The sequence below is a fragment of the Notamacropus eugenii genome, chromosome 2 (assembly GCF_028372415.1).
Source record: "Notamacropus eugenii isolate mMacEug1 chromosome 2, mMacEug1.pri_v2, whole genome shotgun sequence".
In the NCBI taxonomy this organism is placed as follows: Eukaryota; Metazoa; Chordata; class Mammalia; order Diprotodontia; family Macropodidae; genus Notamacropus; species Notamacropus eugenii.
In genome coordinates, this window is record NC_092873.1 from 228384328 (window position 1) to 228400611 (window position 16284).

Below are 16284 nucleotides of genomic sequence, written 5' to 3' on the forward strand. Positions count from 1 at the left end.
TGTTGACAGGTTTCAAGACCCCAGCATCATGATCAATCTCTGTTCAGGCACTGGAAGAGCAGTTAAGAGAAGGGCTCTATTTAGTCTTTTTTTTTTTTTTATTATTAAGAATAGATTGCTTGTTCATTATTCCATTTATTTGTAGAGCAGCTAGCTGAGAGGGAAGAGTCTGAGGCAGGAATGTCAGTAGTTTGATGTTCTAGGTATATATTGGCTTTTTTTTGTTGGTTTTTCATCTTCTAAGGAGAAGAGATTAAAAACTTAATGGAAAAATGTCGATGAGTAAATACAAGTATAAAGACAGGAGTGGTTAAATCTAAAAAAAAAAAAAATGAGAATACTGTGAGAACACTATGCATAGTAAAGGTTCTTTTTTTTAACCTTCTTACAAACTGGGTCCATCAGTGACCAACTCAAAATCAAATGGTCATCTAATATACTTAGTTTGTGAGCTCAAAATGGTAATCTCATTCAGTGTGGTACAAGTATATGAATTCCTCTTTATTCTTGTGAAAAAAAAGGATAAAATCTCATGATGTATGCTGTTTCATCCTTCTTGGCCTCTAAAAATGAAGGCTTAGAACTGTTAGCACTTGCCTCATCCCATTTCACCTGCTATGAAATTATGTACAGAGGGACCAGGGACAAATGACCCCACTGGAAATTCTTCCATGAGATTTAATTCCTAGCCTAGAACCTCTGGATATAGTTCAATTATATTATAATAATAATGATAAAAACCATAAGAATCCTAGCACAAGGCAGACAGGTAATAATAACTTTCATAGCAGGTTACATAAGATACATGAATCACTATTAATACCAGTGCTCAATTATTGTAAAATTAAAGTTTCCCATCTCACAGAAGGGCCAGATATGACAGAACAAAGCAAAAGAATATTGATTTGCCTCAAGCATTTTATTTAAACTCCTACAATCACAGCATCTGAGGATTTTGCTTTTAACACTAAAGGATTTCAAAAGTTGTCATTATCCATTGGAGGTACTGAGACAGCAGAGCTTAAAGGTTGGACTTATAACAAGCTCAGGAGATTTAAAAGAAAAAAGTAAAGGGGAAGGGAAATTTCTGCAATCTGAAAAGGAAAATTCATCCTAATGAAGATGAAATCATTCCCATCCTCCAAGGTCCCTGGCAACCATAAATTTTATTCTTCAACATACACCATTATCTATGGCATAAAAAAGACCCTTATCTTTACACAGTTGTAAAGATGAGTGTTCTATAAAGAAACTTTTCACTATTTCTTTTCATTCTATTCTCACTCAAGATAAGGGGAAGCATTTTTATGCCAACAATTATATACCATGTCATATATACATACATATATATATATACATATATATATATATGGAGAGAGAAATGTATGTATGTATACATATATATACAGATATGTATATGTATATACCTCATATAAACAAAATTTATCAGTGCACGTTTTAATGAATTCAGCTTAGAATATAAGTTAACTTTTATCATTACTAAGGTCTTGAAAGAAAGCTCTGTTTTATTTCTCCACTCTTTTTTTTTCTTTTGGGCTGGATTCTGAAGTTATGAAAAGAGACATTGTTTTCTCCTTGTGCTCTCATGCTTATTTGAACAATGTTGTCAATATACAGTTCTTTAATACATCAGTTATAAATAGGCACTGATGTATACAAGAGAATACACAATCCAATAATTCTTTGTCACTTTTACTGGACTCTGTTGCCCACCACAGACTGATTTACTTGGATCTATAAACCTTTGTTACAAAAAGCAATTCAAACTCTGAGCCTTGTGTCATTCCAACAAATGAGCTAATTTCTAACACTGAAAGAAGAGAGGAAGATGATGGCGCATAATAATGGCAATTTGCACTATAGAAGTGAAATAGCATTCAGAAAAATTTATCTCTGAAATGTGTGAGCTACCCTGCAAATATATCATCACTCCATGGAGTCGAGTGGACTTACTTTTCATAAAACATATTTCATCTGGATAATGGCATATTCCTGGATGGAATCTCAAGTGTTTTGATATTTATCTGTGCCTCAGGAAGCAGAAATCAGGACTAGGAAAATGAGTTTTTCCTAGAGTTTCTCATGATAAACCCTAGAACGAACAATAGGGGGAAAAATGATAGTGTGTATGTGTGTGTTTGGGGAGAGGATTTAATCTTGTTGTTGAAATTGCAGCAAGGTATGAAAATTTACAAACAGTACTATAGTGTTTATAATATAAAATATTGTAACAAACTTGTGATATTTATATTCTTGTTTCTCTCTCTATCCATCTTTTAAAATTTAGTATTCCATTTATGCTGGTAATGGAAAACTCATGAGATGTATTTAGCTTTTAATTGGACATTTTTGTAGCATTGCACAATTATAATGGGAGCAGAAAAGTAAGATTTCATTAAAGGCTGCTATCTATTGCTTTTAGAAGATGTTTTTTTTAGTTTCTCCTCTTTTTTATAAGCAAATAAGTGCCCATTTCAAAGAAACCTCAGTTTTGGCAAATACATTTCATAAACCTTCAGAAAAAGAGTCATTTTATCAGTTTTACAGTCAATATTTTCTAATTACTATTCACAGATTTCAATATTAAAGGCTCACAATTAATATATTACAATATTTATGGAAATACTATGTTATCTTATAACATGGAAAATATTTTTGATAATTGTAGATAATTTTATCCTCCTGAAAAGGATGAATTTACAAGAAGCATGCATTATTGTACTTTAGGACATTAGATTTCTGTTCATGTCACTTCTCTCTGAAATGGGAAAGTTGATTTCTTTCATCATGAAAGATATACCTTTTCTTTTACAGATGTGAATGTATGCCATCATGTTGACATAATGAGGAGGAAGAAGAACAAAAGGCCAGAAAAAAAGACAAAAAACAAACCCTCAGTTGTATAGTTGGGAAAACAGGCATATGGTCAGTAAGTGAGGCATGGGCAAATGCATTCACATGTATAAGTGGAAGTATGCAATGACAGACTTTTGTATAGCATGATTCAATTAATAATAAGAGAAACGAAATCTTCAATTAATTATTTCCCAGTTTTATTTTTTTGCTAAAATCTCTGCTAAAGAAATAAAAAATGAGGTTAGGGAACTATTTGGAAAAATTCCAGAACTTTACACTTAATATTTCACAGAATCTATAAGTGCCATTGGAGAAAAGAAAAGTCAAGGACACAGACATTTTCAAGGAGATACAAGGAATTCACAATAGAACAAAACAAACTTGTTCAACCATGTAAAGAACTGTTCTGATTTTTTTTTTCCTTGAGAAGAAGGCACTTAGTATCATCATACAAAGCATTACTATGGATCAGATACAATATCAGTCAGGCAATAACATATTCATTGAGTATTTTTAATGTTAAAAGAATGAAAAGTAGAAACATGGAACTTCCTAAATTTTATGAAAGGCTCAATATGAATAGTATTTTGCTGTTATATATAGTGAAATATTGTATTAATAATTATGCAAGATAGTCTTCTCTGCAATATGCCACCACATCAGATTTCCTTTTTTTATATATTGGACTCTTACAAAATTTCCCACGATCTGGACATGTTTCTCCAAGAGACCCACTATGAAAATCCTCAATACAATTTCCTACATTATGTGATATTATTTACAGTTCTTTCTCTTACCAGGAAATAAACCATTTCAAGAGAAAAGTGGCTAAGGAAGTTCCAAAGAAATAGAGCTGCTAATATGGCAGCAGAAGAGAGTTGTTTTCAGAATTCTCGAGGGGTATCAGTGAATTTGTTAATAACCCACTTTGAAATGGAGTACAGAATCACTTCTCCATTTTCTGCATTCTGTAACCAACCTCACCTTCTCATTTTGGTTGAGGTCAAAGACATTTCTTTTAATAAAGATATATCACACTATCACTTGAACCAGTTCAATTCAGTCAAAAATGTAATTGTCTATTGTATGTAATATACAAAGATAAATATAAGCATATATGTAAATGTATATGCATATATGTATCATAATATATACTATATCTTTCTCTCTCTCTGTATGTATACACACACACAAGCACACACTAATATAAAATCTATGTGTATGTCTCTCTCTGTCATCATACACACACACACACACACACACACACACACACACACACATATATATATATGTTATTCAGACACCATAGACACTACCCAATATATCCACAAGACATATTTAAAATATATTTCCTGAAAATAATTTACTAGCAAGTAAAGGAAAGGAAGACTATGTCCCTTAAATTTGACAGCACAGTATTTATATAAATTAAGGTGTATTTAACCGGAGTTTTGTAGTATCTTAAAACTTTTTTTACGTAATTGTAGTCTGGGTGTACATGTTGCAATCTAGCTCAACTTTCTGCACTTAGCATTATTTCATAAAAGTCTTCTCGTGTTGCTCTATTTTTTTTTATAATTGTCCCTCCTTATGATACAGTAATATTGTATTACAGTTATATCCCTTACTTTGTTCAGGGACTTATCAATCAAACACACAATCTCTTCTCAGCATTTTGTTACTGGAAAGTAGGTTGTTATGAATATTGTCAAGATAGTGATCATTCATTTCTCTCAATAGGGCATAATAACATGACTTTAAAACTAGAGAGGTCCTTAGAAGTCAACTGGTTCAAATCAAAAATGGAAGGCCAGAGAGTTCAAATAAATTCTTCCAAACTACACTATTATTAATATACAGAACTGTCATTTGAACCATAATATTTTCACAACAAATCCTTTCTACTGTACAATGGTGTAGAAAGAAAGAAGAAAAAAGAAAGAAAAAGGAAGGAAGGAGGAAAGGAAGGGAAAAAGAAAGAGAGAAAGAGAAAAGAAAGAAGGAAAGAAGAAGTGAAGGAGCAAAGAAAAGGAATAGAAGGAAAATAAGTAGAGGAGGAAAGTAAAGAATAAAGGAAGCTAGAAAGCAAGAAAAAGATAAGGAGAGGAGAGCATATTGACAAGAGAGGAAAAGAGAAGAGAAGAGTGAAGGGAATGGAAGAGGGGAGGAGAGCAAAAAAAAATAAAATTTGGAGGAAAATTTCAGTGAAATGTTTGTTTCAAAAAGTATGGCTAATTTAGTGAACTATTTTGAATCATTCCAAATAATACTTTATTGTTGCTTTCCAGAAAGCTTAAACAAATTCTATTTTAGCAGAAATGAATTAACACTATTATTTTCCTAAGGTTTCCCCAATAGGGATTTTTCTGGACTCTCCCTATCTTTGCTAATTTGGTAAGTGTGAAATATTATCTCATATTTATTTGAATTTTTTTCTTTAAACATAAGTTATTTTCTATGCTCAAAGGGTTAATAAAACTGCTCATATCCTTTGATCCAGCAATTCCACTATTAGATCTGTATTCCAAAGAGGTTAAAAGGGGGGAGCTATTTGTACAAAAATATTTATTGCAGCTATTTTTGTAGTGACAAAGAACAGGAAATTGAGGGCATATCCATCAATAGGGGAATGACTGAACAAATCATGATATTTGACTGAAATGGAATAACATTGTACTATAGGAAATGATGAGTAGGTAGTTTTCAGAAAAATTTGGTAAGACACCAACTGTGGCAAAGTGAAGTGAACAGAACAAGAAGAATATTATACTTAATAGCAACAATATTGTACAATAATCAACTGAGAATGATTTAGCTATTCTCAACAATTCAATGATCTAAGAAAATTCCAAAGAAATCATGATGAAAATTGCTATCTACTTCCAGAGAAAGAACTGATGGATTCTGAATGCAAGTCAAAGCATATTACTTTCCACTTCAATTTTTTTCAAGGATTTTTTTTTTTTTGGCCTGTGTTTTTTTTCACAACATGACTAACATGGAAATATGTTTTGCATAATTGCACATGTATAACATGTCAAATTGCGTACCATCTCAAAGAGGGGGAGGAGAGAGTGAATGGGAGAAGTTTGGAACTCATGACTTTTAAAAAAATGTTAAAAATTGTTTTTACATGTAACTGGGAAAAATGAAATAATTTTAAAAATAAATATGAGTTATTTTAATATTATTCCCTTAGTGAGGGACAGCTAGCATGTCTTTTGGGAGATAAATATCCTTTCATTCTTTAACTGTGAAATAATTCTTCATCTTGTATCTTTGTAGCAATTCCTCTCAAATATTGGCAGTTCAGATTTTATCAGAGATATTTCATATAATCAATATTATCCAATATGTGTGTGTGTACTTTTAAAAATTATTTATTTGTTTTCAGTTTTCTACAACCACTTCCATAAGTCTTAGATTTTTCTCCCTTCTCTCTCCCCAAGACACCATCCAATCTTATATGCGTTCTACATATACATTCTTATCAAATACATTTTCACATTAGTTGTGTTGCACAGAAAAAGTTAAAATGAATGGAAGAAACAATGAGAAAAAACAAAACAAAATATAACATAAGCAAAAAACATCTTGCGCCATTGTGTGTTCCAATTCCATAGTTCTTTCTCTGGATGTGGATGGTATTTTGTCTCAAGAGCTCTTTGGGAATGTTTTAGGTCCTTGCATTTCTGTGAAGGGCTAAATCTACCAGAAAAATTTCTCACAAACTGTGGTTGTTACTGTGTACACTGTTCTCCTGGCTCTTCTCCTTTCACTCAGCATCAGTTCATGTAAGTTGTTCCAGGCCTCTTTGAAATATTCCTGTTCATGATTTCTTATAACAGAATAATATTCCATTACATTCACATAGCACATTTCCAACTTGATGGGTATCCCCTCGATTTCCAGTTCTTGGCCACCACAAAGAGAACGGCTATAAATGGATTCAGTTCTAGAAATGATTTTGTTGGGTCAAAGGCTATGCACATTTTTGTAGCCTTTTGAGCACAGTTTCAAATTGCTTTCCAGAATAGTTGGATTAGCTCACAGCTCCACCAATAATGAATTGTGTTCCAACTCTCCAACAACTTCTCCAGCATTTATCATCATCCTGTTTTGTAATGTTGGCTGATCTGTTAGGTGTGATATGGTACCTCAGAGCTGTTTTGATTTGTATATCTCTAATCAATAGGTATTTAGAGCATTTTTTTCATATAGATAGCCTTAATTTCTTCCTCTGAAAACTGCCTGTTCATATCCTTTGACCATTTATCAATTGAAGAATGACTTGTATTCTTGTATATTTGACTCAGTTCTCTATATATTTTATTTCTTAATTAATTTATTGTTTTCAGTTTTCTCCATTCACTTCCATATATCTTAGATTGTCCCTCTTCCTTCCTCACCTTCCCTCCTCCCTCCCACATCTCTCCCCAAGTGAGCATGCAATCTTATATAGGTTCTACACATACATTCTTGTTAAACGCATTTCCATGTTAAGTTGCATAAAAGAATTGAAATGAATGGAAGAAATCATGAAAATAAAACAACACAAGAGAAAATGGTCTGCTTCATTCTGTTATCCAATTCCATAGTTTTTTTCTCTGGATGTAGAAGGGATTTTGCCTCAAGAGTCCACTGGGAATTTTTTAGGTCCTTGCATTGCTGTGAAGGGCTAAGTCAATCAGAAAAATTCCTTGAACACTGTGGTTGTTGGTGTGCACGAAGTTCTCCTGGTTCTGATCCTTTCACTCAGCATCAGTTCATACAGGTCCTTCTGGGTCTCCCTGAAGTCTTCCTGTTCATCATTTCTTATAGCACAATAGTATTCCATTACATTCATATACCACAATTTATTCAGCCATTCCCCAATTGATGGGCATCCCCTCAATTTCCAATTCTTGAACACCACAAAGAGAGCTGCTATAAATGTTTTTGTACATGTGGGACCCTTTCTCATTTCTATGATCCTTTTTGGATTCAGTCCTAGAAGTGATACTGCTGGCTCAAAGGGTATGCATATTTGTGTAGCCCTCTGGGCATAGCTCCAACTTTATCTCTAGAATGGTTGGATCAGCTCACAGCTCCACCAAAAATGAATGAGTGCTCAAACTCTCCCACATTTTCTCCACCATGTATCATTTTCCTGTTTTGTCATTTTAGCCAATATGATAGGTGTGAAGTTGTACCTTAGAGTTGTTTTGATTTGTATCTCTCTAATCAACAATGCTTTAGAACATTTTCTCATATGACTATAGATAGCTTTTATTTCTTCTTCTGAGAACTCCCTTTTGACCATTTATCAATTGGGGAATGACTTGTATTCTTGTACGTTTGACTCAGTTCTCTATATATTTTAGAAATGAGGCCTTTATCATAGACACTAGTTGCAAAAATTCTTGCCCTGTTTTCTGCTTCCCTCTTAATCTTGGTTACATTTGGTTTGTGCAAAAACTTTTCAATTTAATGTAATCAAAATTATCTATTTTGCACTTCATAATGTCCTCTATTTCTTGTGTGGTAAAAAGTTTCTCCATTCTCTAAAAATCTGACAAATACACTCTTCCTTGCTCCCCTAATTTTTTTAAAATAGGATCAGTCTTTATACCTATATCATGTGTCCATTTGGACTTTATTCTTGTGTCGTGTTAGGCATTGGTCTCTGTCCACTTTCTACCACATTGTTATTCAGTTTTCTCAGTAACTTTTGTCACACAGTGAGCTTTTATCCCAGAAGATGGGGTCCTTGAGTTTATCAAATAGTAGATTGCTATATTCATTGAATACTACTTCTTGAATACCTAACTTATTCCACTGATCTAACCTTCTATTTCTTAGCCAGTAGCAAGTGGTTTTGATGATTGATGATTCATAATACAATTTGAGATCTGGTAGGGCTGGGCTACCTTCCCTGGCCTTTCTTTTCATTAATTACTTTGATGTTCTGGACTCTTTGTTCTTACAGATAAACTTTGATATTATTTTTTCTAGCTTTAGAAAATAATTTTCTGGTAGGTTGAGTGGTGTGGCACTGAATAAGTAAATTAATTTTAAATGAACTGTCATTTTTATTATATTAGCTTGGCTTACCCATGTGGAATTGATGTTTTTTCCACTTACTTAGATCTGACTTCATTTGTGAGAAAAGTGTTTTGTAATTGTGTTCATATAGTCCCTGGGTTTGTGTTGGCAGGTATACTCCCATATATTTTACAGTGTCTACTGTAGCTTTAAATGTGATTCCTCTTTCTATCTCTTGCTGTTGGGTTTTGCCAGTAATATATAGAAATGCAAAAGACTTATGTGGATTTCTGTGGTAACCTGCAACTTTGCCAAACTTTTTTATTATTTCAAGTAGTTTTTTACTTGATTCTTTAGGATTCTCTAAACGTATCATCATGTCATTTGCAAAGAGTGATTACTTATCTTCTTCTTTGCCTATTCTAATTCCTTCAATGTATTTTTCTTCTCTTATTGCAAAAGCTAATATTTCTAGTACCATAGTAAACAACAGGGGTGATAATTGACCTCCTTTTTTCACCCCTGTTCTTATTGGAAATGCATCTAGCTTGTCCTTATTGCATATAATGTTTGCTGATGGTGTTAGATAGATACTGCTTATTATTTTATGGAAGATTCCATCCATTCCTAAATTCTCCAATGCTTTCAATAGGAATGGGTGCTGTATTTTGTCAAAAGCATTTTCTTTTATTTTTTTTTCTTTTTTTTCTTTTTTTCTTTTTCTTTTTTTTCTTCTTTTTTTTCTTTTTCTTTTTTTCTTTTTCTTTTTCTTTTTTTCTTTTTCTTTTTTCTTTTTTTTTTAATTTTGTAATGTTTAACAATCACTGCCATACAATTGTGATTTTATCCCCCCCACCTACCCCCCACTCCCCCCTCCCTCCCCACGACTGCATACAATTCTGTATAGATTCTACATAAACTTCCCTATTGAGTATATTTTCACTATAGTCATGCTATGTAGTCAGAATAAGATAAATGAAAGAAATCGTATAACAAATCAGAACATGATACACAAACACATACACATACACATACATGATCTGCTACAATATGTGAGTGACTTCCATATTTCTCTCTCTGAGTGTGGCAGGCATTTTGCCTTGAGATCCTCCATTGGGATTTTTTTTTTTTTTTTTTGGTAAGAAGTTCTTGTGTTATTACAAAAATCTAAGTCTACCAGAAAAAACTCTCACACACTGTGGTTGTTGCTGTGCATAAAGTTCTCCTGGTTCTGCTCCTTTCACTCAGCATCAGGTCATATAAGTCCTTCCAGGCCTCTCTGAAGTCTTCTTGTTCATCATTTCTTATGGCACAATAGTACTCCATTACATTCATATACCATAATTTATTCAGCCATTTCCCAATTGATGGACATCCCCTTGACTTCCAGTTTTTGGCAACTACATAGAGTGCTGCTATAAATATTTTTGTACATGTGGGACCCTTTCCCATTTTTATGATCTCTTGGGGATATAGTCCTAGTAGCGATATTGCTGGGTCAAAGGGTATGCACATTTTTGTAGCCCTTTGGGCATAGTTCCAAATTGCTCTCCAGAATGGTTGGATGCGCTCGCAGCTCCACCAACAATGAATTAGTGTTCCAACTTTCCCACATCCTCTCCAGCATTTATCATTTTCTTGTTCTGTCATGTTTGCCAATCTTATAGGTGTGATGTGGTACCTCAGAGTTGTTTTGATTTGCATCTCTCTAACCAATAGTGATTTAGAGCATTTTTTCATATGATTATAGATAGCCTTAACCTCTTCCTCTAAAAATTGCCTGTTCATATCCTTTGACCATTTATCAATTGGGGAATGACTTGTATGATTATACATTTGGATCAGTTCTCTATATATTCTAGAAATGAGGCCTTTATCCCTGAGCTTAGCTGTAAAAATTCTTTCCCAATTTACTACATCCCTCCGGATTTTGGTTGCATTGGGTTTGGTTGTGCAAAAACTTCTCAGTTTAATGTAATCAAAGTTATCCATTTTGCATTTCATAATGCATTCTATCTCTCCTTTAGTAAAGAATTCTTCCCTTCTCCATAGATCTGATAAATACACTATTCCTTGCTTCTCCAGTTTATTCATGGTATCAATCTTTATACCTAAATCATGTACCCATTTGGACTTTATTCTTGTGTACGGTGTCAGGTATGGGTCTATGCCTAATTTCCGCCACACTGTTATCCAGTATTCCCAGCAATTTTTGTCAAACAATGAGTTCTTATCCCAGAAGCTGGGGTCCTTGGGTTTATCAAACAGAAGGTTGCTATATTCCTTGCCTACTGCATCTTGAGTGCCAAGTCTATTCCACTTGTCTACCTCTCAGTTTCTTAGCCAATACCAAGTGGTTTTGATAATTGCTGCTTTATAGTACAGTTTGAGGTCTGGTAGCGCTAGGCCACCTTCCCAAGCATTTCTTTTCATTAGTCCCTTTGATATTCTGGACCTTTTGTTTTTCCAAATGAATTTTGATATTATTTTGTCCAGCTCTAGAAAGTAATTGTCTGATAGTTTAATTGGTATGGCACTAAATAGGTATATTAATTTGGGTAGAATTGTCATTTTTATTATATTAGCACGGCCTACCCATGAGCAACTAATGTTTTTCCACTTACTTAAATCTGACTTTATTTGTGCAAAAAGTGTCTTGTAATTGTGTTCATATAATCCCTGGGTTTGTTTTGGCAGGTAGACTCCTAAGTATTTTATACTGTCTACCCTAACTTTAAATGGGATTTCTCTTTCTATCTCTTGCTGTTGGACTTTGTTGCTAATATATAGGAATGCAGAAGATTTGTGTGGGTTTATTTTGTACCCTGCAACTTTGCCAAAGTTGTTTATTAATTCTAGTAATTTTTTACTTGAATCTCTGGGATTCTCTAGGTAAATCATCATATCATCTGCAAAGAGTGATAACTTAGTTTCTTCTTTGGCTATTTTAATTCCTTGGATATCTTTATCTTGTCTAATTGCTACAGCTAACATTTCTAGTACCATATTAAATAATAGTGGTGATAATGGACAACCTTGTTTCACCCCTGATCTTATTGGGAATGCATGTAGCTTATCCCCATTGCATATAATGCTTGCTGAAGGTTTTAGATAGATACTGCTTATTATTTTATGGAAAGTTCCCTTTATTCCTACATTCTCCAATGTTTTTAGTAGGAATGGATGTTGTATTTTGTCAAAAGCTTTTTCTGCATCTATTGAGATAATCATGTGGTTTTTGTTAGCTTTGTTGTTGATGTGATCGATAATGCTAATAGTTTTCCTAATGTTGAACCAGCCCTGTAGTCCTGGTATGAATCCTACCTGATCATAATGTATTAATCTCGTGATAAGATGCTGTATTCGTTTTGCTAGAATCTTATTTAACATTTTTGCATCTATATTCATTAGGGAAATTGGTCTATAATTTTCTTTCTCTGTTTTGTCTCTTCCTGGTTTGGGTATCAAAACCATATTTGTATCATAGAAAGAATTTGGGAGGACTCCTTCTTCCCCAATTTTCAAGAATAGTGTATGTAGTATTGGAATTAACTGTTCTTTAAATGTTTGATAGAATTCACTTGTGAATCCATCTGGCCCTGGAGATTTTTTCCTAGGGAGTTCACTGATGGCTTGTTCAATTTCTTTTTCTGAGATGGGGTTGTTTAAGTATTCAACTTCCTCTTCTGTTAATCTGGGCAATTTGTATTTTTTAAAATATTCATCCATCTCATTTAGATTATCGAATTTGTGGGCATAAAGTTGGGCAAAGTAGTTTCTAATTATTGTTTTAATTTCCTCCTCAATGGAGGTGAGTTCACCCCTTTCATTTTTAATATTAGTAATTTGGTTTTCTTTTTTCTTTTTTTTAATGAGATTGACCAAAGGTTTATCAATTTTATTAGTTTTTTCATAAAACCAACTATTGGTTTTATTTATTAATTCAATAGTTTTCTTAATTTCAATTTTATTAATCTCTCCTTTGGTTTTCAGTATTTCTAATTTGGTATTTACTTGGGGATTTTCAATTTGTTCTTTTTCTAGCTTTTTCAACTGCAAGCCTAAGTCATTGATCTCCTCTTTCTCTATTTTATTTATGTAAGCATTCAGAGATATAAAACTTCCCCTAATAACTGCTTTTGCAGTATCCCATAAGTTTTGGTATGTTGTCTCACTATTGTCATTCTCTCGAATGAAATTGTTGATTGTTTCTATGATTTCTTCTTTAACCCAACCCTTCTTTAGAATTAGATTATTTAGTTTCCAATTGATTTTTGGTTTCTCTTTCCATGGCCTTTTATTACATGTAATTTTTAATGCATTATGATCTGAAAAGAATGCATTGATTATCTCTACCTTTCTGCACTGGATTGTGAGATTTTTATGTCCTAGTACCTGGTCAATTTTTGTAAATGTTCCATGTACCGCTGAGAAAAAAGTATATTCCTTTCTATTCCCATTTAATTTTCTCCAAAGATCTATCACATCTACCTTATCCAGAGTTTTATTTACCTCCTTAACCTCTTTCTTGTTTATTTTGAGGTTGGATTTATCGAGTTCAGAGAGGGGGAGGTTGAGGTCCCCCACTAGTATAGTTTTGCTATCAATTTCCTCCTTCAACTCCCCCAACCTCTCCCCTAAGAATCTGGATGCTATACCACTTGGAGCATACATGTTTAGTAATGATATTGCTTCATTGTCTATGGTGCCTTTTAGCAGGATATAGTTTCCATCCCTATCCCTTTTGATTAGATCTATTTCTGCTTTTGCTTTGTCTGAGATTAGGATTGCTACTCCTGCCTTTCTTACATGAGCTGAAGCACAATATATTCTGCTCCATCCTTTGACCTTTATCCTATGTGTATCCCCCCGTTTCAAATGTGTTTCTTGTAAGCAGCATATTGTTGGATTATGGCTTTTAATCCATTCTGCTATCCGTCTCCGTTTTATGGGAGAGTTCATTCCATTCACATTCACAGTTATGATTACAATCTGTGTATTTCCCTCCAACCTCTTTCCCACCATTTGTGCTTTTAGCTCTCCCGTCTCCCTTCCCCTCCTCAATAGTATTCACTTTTCTCCCCCTCCTCCTGCAGCCTTCCCCTCCTTCTTTTGACCCCCCTCCCTTTTAGTCCCCTTTACTCTTATTGCTTCTTTCCTCCCTTTTAGCCACCCTCCCCTTTCTTCCCCCTTCCCCTCCTACTACCTATAGAGCTAGTTAGGCTTATCTACTTAAGATTATTGTTCCCTCCTTTGAACAAATCAGATGAGAGTACCTCTCAAACAATGCTCATCTCCCTGCCCTCCTTCCCTCTACTATAGTTTTGTACTTCTTCCTGTGATATAATTTGCCATTTTCTGCTTCCCCCTTTCCACACCTCCTATTACATTCCCTTCTCATACTTAAATCATATTTTTGACATGACATCATTTACTTTATGCCCGTTCCCTCTACATATATCCCTTTTATCATAATAGCTGCACAGTTCTCAAGATTAACAGGTATCATCTTCCCTTATAGGGAGGTAAACAGTTTGCCCTAATTGAGTAGCAAGTTTTTGTTTTTGTTTTTTCCCCTCTGTTTACCTTTTTATGATTCTCTGGAGACCTGCATTTGAAGATCAAATTGTCTATTGAGTTCTGGTGTTTTGGTCAGGAAGCTCTGGAAATCCCTTATTTCGTTGAATGACTTTCTCCTTGCCTGAAATGTTATGCTGAACTTTGCTGGGTAGTTGATCCTTGGTTGAAGTCCCAACTCCTTTGCCTTACGGAATATTGGGTTCCAGTTCTTTCGATCTTTTAATGTAGAAGCTGTAAGGTCCTGTGTGATCCTGACTGTGTGTCCTTGATATTTGAATTGTTTCTTTCTGGCTGCTTGTAGTATTTTCTCCTTCACTTGATAGCTCTGGAATTTGGCAACGATATTTCTTGGGGTTTTGAGTTTGGGATCCCTTTCGGGAGGGGAACGGTGGATTTTTTCGATGACTATTTTGCCCTCTGAGTCTAGTACTTCTGGACAGTTTTCCTTGATGATTTCCTGGAAGATATTGTCCAGACTCTTTTCTTCATCATGGGTTTCTGGCAGGCCAATAATTCTCAGATTTTCTCTCCTGGATCTATTTTCCAGGTCAGTTGTTTTTCCAATTAAATATTTTACATTTTCTTCTATCTTTTCATTCTTTAGATTTTGTTTCACTGATTCTTGTTGCCTCATTGAGTCATTAGTTTCTACTTGCCCAATTCTAATCTTCATCATAGTGTTTTCTTCAGTTAGCTTTTCCATCTCCTTTTCCATCTGACCAATTTTTCCCTTTAAGGAGCTATTTTCTCCATTTAATTTTTGTACTTCTTTTTCCATTCGACCAATTTTCCCAGTTAGGTTTTGGGTTTCCTTTTCCATCTGATCAATTTTCCCAATTAGGTTTTGGGTTTCCTTTTCCATTTGATTAGCTCTTCCTTTTAGGGAATTATTCTCTCCAGTTAATTTTTGAACTTCCTTTTCCATTTCTTCAATTTTCTTTTTCAGGGTGATGTTCTCATCAGTGAATTCTTTTTTTATAGTTTTAAAATCATTGGCCAGTTTTTCTTTTATATCCTTCTTCAGACGTTCCAGGTAATCTAGTTGTGCTTGCGAGAAAGTCATAGTCCCATCTGAGGTTTCAGATGGAAGTACAGTCTCAGCTCTAACCTCTTTGGTATTTGTGTTTTGGTCCTTATCCCCATAGAAAGATTCTATGGTTTTTTCACTTTTCGTCTGCTTTTTCCGATTCATGATGTTGGCTGAGTGTTGTAGCTTTTGGTTCTTTCAGTCAGAAGGTACAGATCTTTAAGTTGAGCTGATGTGTGTCTAGGCTAAAAGCAGGCTTTTGTTTTTTGTTTCCCCGATCAACCCTGGAGTTAGCTTGTTAGGTATGTGGGAGGGGTGGTCTGTCCTCAGGATATCTCCTCAGCTGACTTGAGGCAAAGGCAAGGTCAAGGGATGGTGATCCCAGCTTCCCTATTGTCTTCCCTTTTCCCCTGGAGGGCTGGGGCACGCCTAGAAGCTAAAGCGTGTTCCCGCCCCTCCTGGGGCTTGTCTCCCGGCTCTGAGGCTTGCCTGGGTCTCAGTGCGAATTTTCTCTGCCCTGGGTCGTCTGTCCCTCCAGCCGTCTCCGCTACCATAGGAAGAATCCCCCTTTGCCACTTTTCCAGCCTCTGGTGTTATGAGACCACCCGCCCCCTTCTGCTGTTCCCGCTGATCCAGGATTAATCTGGGGAAGAATTTTATGGTTCTCTCACGGTCATCAGGGGGGAGGAGAGAGCACTTACTGATCACTCTGCCATCCCAGTTCCTGGAAGTTCAAGTAGTGACCCACCGAAGTCCGTCTTCAGGCTGAAGATTTC